The following is a 6,294-nucleotide window of genomic DNA, read 5'->3' on the forward strand; positions in this document are numbered from 1 at the left end:
AAAAAATTCAAATGTTTAATCCTAATCCAAGTTCAGTTGAGATTTGATTTCTATAAATACAATGTCATTAATTATCGCTAGATGGAGCTCCGTAGTCCTAAGACATGTTGAGTTTGTAATCCATGGGAAGCAATAAAAGATTGCGCTGACAGAATTTGTATTTTTGCAGGGAGTAGAAACTTCCAAATCATACAAAACTACACCAGACAAAGCATGCGGCCAGATATTAAATCTAACCCTTTATATCACGTATGATCGGTGTATGTAGATAACTGTAGGAATTGGAATAAACTCTGTATCGTCTTAATTACAATGCTGTAGCAGTTGTCGTCTATCAATGCATGAAGCAAGCAAATTATACCCCACATTCTCTAGTAGTTTGTTGAACCCAGACATATTTATTCTGTGGCAAATAATACCCAACAACTATTCCCTTTTGGTTTCTCATTTATGTATTGCGGGCTTGGTAGTACAGTGTGTAATGACACTTCCAAAAAGTTTATTAATTACTTCTCGCTCACAATGCAAATAATAACAGTATTTTCTTTAAAGAATAATTATTTCAATCCCCACACTCCGGTACCCGCATTATACCCCCATCTCTTAAACATATTTTAACTTTCCATAAACTAATTTAACTAACTAGTTTAATTAAATTTATTCAAAACACTAGTATAAATACTTGGAAGATAATAAATTAATACTTATAAATTAAGATATTAATACTTGCATGTCTAACTTGATATAAATATATGGAGGGACCACTCAAACTACATGGGGAGAAGAATCATACACGTTTTTAGAGATGCGTTTTTTTCTTCTTTTTTTCAATATCTTCCACATTTCTCACATTCTATGAGGAATTTTGCAAATCTAAAACCACGAATGTATTCTACGCAATTTTATCTTTTAAATGAGATCCATGATGACGTACTTTCGGATTCATCATCACACAAGTATTTATACCTCATTGTGCAAGTATTTATACCTCATCGTGCAAGTATTTATACCTATAATTGTAAGTATTTATCCCCAATCGTGGCCCCCGCATCTCCGCATCACATTTCCCTAATCGTCCCTGCGTCAATCTTTCTCTAACAAAAATAGTTGACCACATAGGTATAAATATTTCAGTGCATAGGTATAAATACTTGTAATACTTGATATTAATACTTGTAAATGTCAGCAGAGTCAAATGTGAATAATACTAGGTATAAATACTTGTGTGATGACGAGCTCGAAAGTTTGTCATCATGGATCTCATTTGAAAGATAAAATTGCGTAGAAGACGTTCGTGGTTTTAGATTCGCAAAATTCCTTATAGATCATGAAAAATGTGGATGAGATTGAACAAATAAAATTGGGGGGATAATGGGGGTATGAGAGTGCGGGTACTCATATCACATCCCTTCTTTAAAACATATATTTTCATTTGTCGTATTTTGTGTACTTTGTTCATTTATAAAATTTAATCAAAAAGACTAATCTGATTTTGATTAATAAATATTATGAAAAGTTATAATAAGGACTAAGGAGAGACAAACGATAATCAATTTTCATTGACTACTAGGGCCACAGTTTTGAGTTAAATAATGAGTCGATCAATGAAAACCTCCCTCTAATTCTAAAACAAATGTGTATAAATCAACGTCAAATATTTTATTGTTAATGGTACAAAAAAATTGTTCAATTTCATTAAAAATAAAATAGAAGCTATATGTTAAAAGGAATTAATTAAGAATAATAAGGGAAGAGAAAAAAATAAGTTTTGAGTGCTGATTTTGTCCTTAAAGAGAGCTAGGGAAAAAAATAAACTCCAGTTACTATAGTTGTGTTGAAACGATAATTATAAATGACACAAACATAATTATAAATGAAAACAGAACCAAAACGCTATAGCTTTGGTCATACTCAACCAAAACGCTGTAGCCAATTAAAACGCTATAGCTTTGGTCATAAACAACAAAAACTCTATAGCTTTGCTCATACACAATTGATTGCATCACTCACACATCCTTAGTATTGCTTTCTGGCCACTATTCCTATTTATTAGGCTTCTGCTTCACTAACTGTTGTTTCTTTATTATTTGTACCTTTAACCCAGTCTCTCTCTATCCTCTCTTTCTCCATCTGGTCCCAGTTCCTCTGGAATCTTTCTCTGGTCCCAGTTGAATGCAAAAGCTTTCATGTTTAAATCGAATGTGCCTCAGATTCATCACGTACGTGATTTCAAAATTTCAACTAGAAAGATGGAAAAGTTTAACATCAATTTATATATCTACGTGTATAAGATGTGGCCGTATGTTAAGAATAAAATCAAAATTATTATTAATCGGAGGACCTATATGTTGTATACGAATTTTTTTTTTTTTTTTTTTTAAAAGAGGCAAAAAGCCCATTCCATTGCTAAAATTGAGTTAAATACAAACCAGTCATGACTTCTTAAGGCGCCAGTATCCTGGACCACCTTCCAAATGCAAAAAAGGAAAACAAGTCATACATCAACAAAATCATAACAAACGTCAAGTTCCAAAAGTAGTTAAGATGAGCTAATACTAAGCCACTTTGTAAAGGGCTGAGGCTATGTAATAGTGCAAAACAGAATCTTAGGCTTCATGCATCATCCACCTGTTGGTTGGTACACCACCATGGGGAGTGGCATATATTGACTAAGTGGGATAGCATCTTCAATCACTGGAAGCCAGTTGCCAACGGCATCTTTGAACTTCTTTTTCATGTTACCTGTCCAATATAAACATAAAGATTTAATCGTTAGTATAATAGTTCTAGCAGATTTTATTTGAGCATGATTAAAGCAAAGATCATTTTGATATTTTCATAGCAACCAAGTAACTGCACTTAGGACTATTAAAAAGCCAACCTCATCAGTATGGTCAAGGGACTTAGAATAAACTAGGATATCACCCCAGTTTTTTGCCATTGGTGCATTACATCTTGGCTTTTCCCTAACTAGAACCAAAGCTGTTGTGCTAAAGTGCAAAGTAAAAACAGATGGTCTATAGATTCCTGTTGACAACAAAATTGGCACTGTGTATTACCATTTCACCCTTTCTTGATCAAGTTTTCTTTAGTTAGTATGGTATTATGAGAAACTAGCTACATAAAAATTTTAATCTTGGAAGGAATTGGTAATTTTCACCATACTTATACAGAATGAGTTGAAAACTTTTTTGAGCTCTCCCATTTCCATTTTATCTTATCTCAGTCTAGGGTGAAGGAGGTGGAGCTGATGAGGAATAATATGTCCACCCACTCTTGATAGTCTACCCCTACTAATTCTATCCTAAATTTCACACTTTGACCGTGAGAATGGATTACATCAGCTAAGAATATATCCTTGTACATTTAGAGAACAGAGAGTAGTATTTTACAGCTAGAGGGCAATTTTGAAACCATTGATCCAACCAAAATTTAATTTGTGTGTGTACACCTGGGGTATATGAAGTACTAAAATCTCCTATATGGCTAAGTTTGAGTAAAGTATTCCACATGGGTGATATGTGATGAAAGTGATTCAATTGGTATTTATGGATTAGGAGAGATTTTGAAGGACTAAAGTATTCATTATTTTTAAATTTCCACCACCATGTATACAAAAATTATACAGCACATAAATAAATTTATTGTGATTTCTTTTGAAAAACGGATATCTGACTTTTTTTAATTAGATTATTCAATTAGTTTTGCTCAAAATTAAGTTTGAAAGTAACTTTTATAACAAACTTTAAAATAAATAAAATTTCCCATAATAATAATGTGTCATCTGGATGTTTTATTTAGACTATTCAATGCGAACTATGTTTCTTTTTTTTTTCTTTTTTTTAATGGGTTAGACGTCAAGCCACTCATCACACTTTAGAATTTCTGTTAAAATAAATAATTACAATCAAATAATCTACTAATACGATATAATACAAGTATTTCAAGACTTATATATATATTTACATGTAGTTATATATTTTAGCATAAAAAGATAGCTTAGTGTGTTGGTAATTTGCTTGTTGATAGCATATTTAAATGGTTCGAGTCACGCTCGAGGGAATTTTTTTTGGAGAATGGTGTCTGCACATTTCGGCCGATGGTATGACTGGAATCAAACTATTTCAACCAAAATTTGATTAGAATAGGACCGTTTTGGCCGAAATTTGACTGGAATAGGACCATTTTGTTCAAAATTGGACAAATAATTAACTGGACGTGTCCTGTTTGAGCCCCCTTTACATATCCTTATCTAATTATTGGAAATGCGAAACAGTCAGTGTAGGTTATCAACACTGAGTGTTTTTTTTTAAAACCGTTAGTGTTGATAACCAACACTGACTATTTTTAAAGCATCAGTGCTGAACAACAACGCTGACTGTTATTTAATAAAAGGGTCAGTGTAGTATGAGCAACACTGACGCTTTCGTTAAAACAGTCGGTGGTTAAGGGTCAGTTAAGGAGTTTTTTGTACTAGTGAATATTTATAACCATTAAAGTGCATTTATACGCCGTGTTCAATAAAATACCTTTTTGCATTATTAAAAAAATATGTTTTGATTATAATACTAGTATTATATAATATACGTGGAGCAGTAAGTAAATTATTTATATGACTCAATATCCGATAATTATTCTGTTGAAGACACACTTGGCAGCCGAAGTTTTGGAAATCAAACAAGATATGCTAAGATTCATATCTATTCAAAGAAAGAAAGAAGATGAATATGCGTAGCATATTTATTCTTTCATATATAGATAGTAGTTGATTTCCTTATAATGTTAGATGGGGTATTCTATGTTTAACACATGTAATTGATTTACTAGGTTATTTAGCTGAGTTGATAAATAGGAAGAGCAACAGCCGTGTAACTGAATAAAAGACTGAAAGAAATAAAAATCTGGGAGAGAAGGGAGATTCTTCGGAGTCTTATGTTTGAGTTGTCTCTATTATTTTTGACATATTTGTTTTGTATCCATATTTGAATCCTTATTCGTAGATTATTAGTTTCGTATCCATATCCGTTTAAGATGGATTTGATTTTGAATTTTGACATCCGTTTACTATCCGTATCCATATTCGTATTCACTTATTGAAAGGCAGATAAGGATACGGTATCAGCATTATCCGCTCCGAATTCGGTATGTTTTCACCCCTAACCTGGAGTGATCCGAATTCCATATATTTTACCTCCAAAGCGTTTACTTTTGAAATCTGAAGAATATATTCCTAAGAGTTTTTTTTTTAATATAGACACATATATATTATTCACACAAAAAATTCAAATGTTTAATCCTAATCCAAGTTCAGTTGAGATTTGATTTCTATAAATACAATGTCATTAATTATCGCTAGATGGAGCTCCGTAGTCCTAAGAAATGTTGAGTTTGTAATCCATGGGAAGCAATAAAAGATTGCGCTGACAGAATTTGTATTTTTGCAGGGAGTAGAAACTTCCAAATCATACAAAACTACACCAGACAAAGCATGCGGCCAGATATTAAATCCAACCCTTTATATCACGTATGATCGGTGTATATATGTTGATAACTGTAGGAATTGGAATAAACTCTGTATCGTCTTAATTACAATGCTGTAGCAGTTGTCGTCTATCAATGCATGAAGCAAGCAAATTATACCCCCACATTCTCTAGTAGTTTGTTGAACCCAGCCATATTTATTCTGAGGCAAATAATACCCAACAACTATTCCCTTTTGGTTTCTCATTTATGTATTGCGGGCTTGGGGCGAAAGAGGAATTCGTATCCTCTGAGATATCTCAAACTTTGCGTGACTTTATGGAAAATCTCAACCTTTTAAATACGTTCTTCACAAATCTCAAAAAACACATAATACTGAGCCCTACATCACCCCGAATAGGCACCGGACACGTCGGTCACGCAAAAGTTGAGATATCTCAGAGGATTTGCACTCGCGAAAGAGGGGTGGATGGTAGTACAGTGTGTAATGACACTTCCAAAAAGTTTATTACTTCTCGCTCACAATGCAAATAATAACAGTATTTTCTTTAAAAAATATATTTTCATTTGTCGTATTTTGTGTATTTTGTTGATTTATAAAATTTAATCAAAAAGACTAGTCTGATTTTGATTAATAAATATTATGAAAAGTTATAATAAGGACTAAGGAGAGAAACGATAATCAATTTTCATTGACTACTAGGGCCATAGTTTTGAGTTAAATAATGAGTCGATCAATGAAAACCTCCCTCTAATTCTAAAACAAATGTGCATAAATCAACGTCAAATATTTTATTGTTAATGCTACAAAAA

Source organism: Carex rostrata, chromosome 10, assembly GCF_964058835.1.
Source record: "Carex rostrata chromosome 10, lpCarRost1.2, whole genome shotgun sequence".
Classification (NCBI taxonomy): Eukaryota; Viridiplantae; Streptophyta; class Magnoliopsida; order Poales; family Cyperaceae; genus Carex; species Carex rostrata.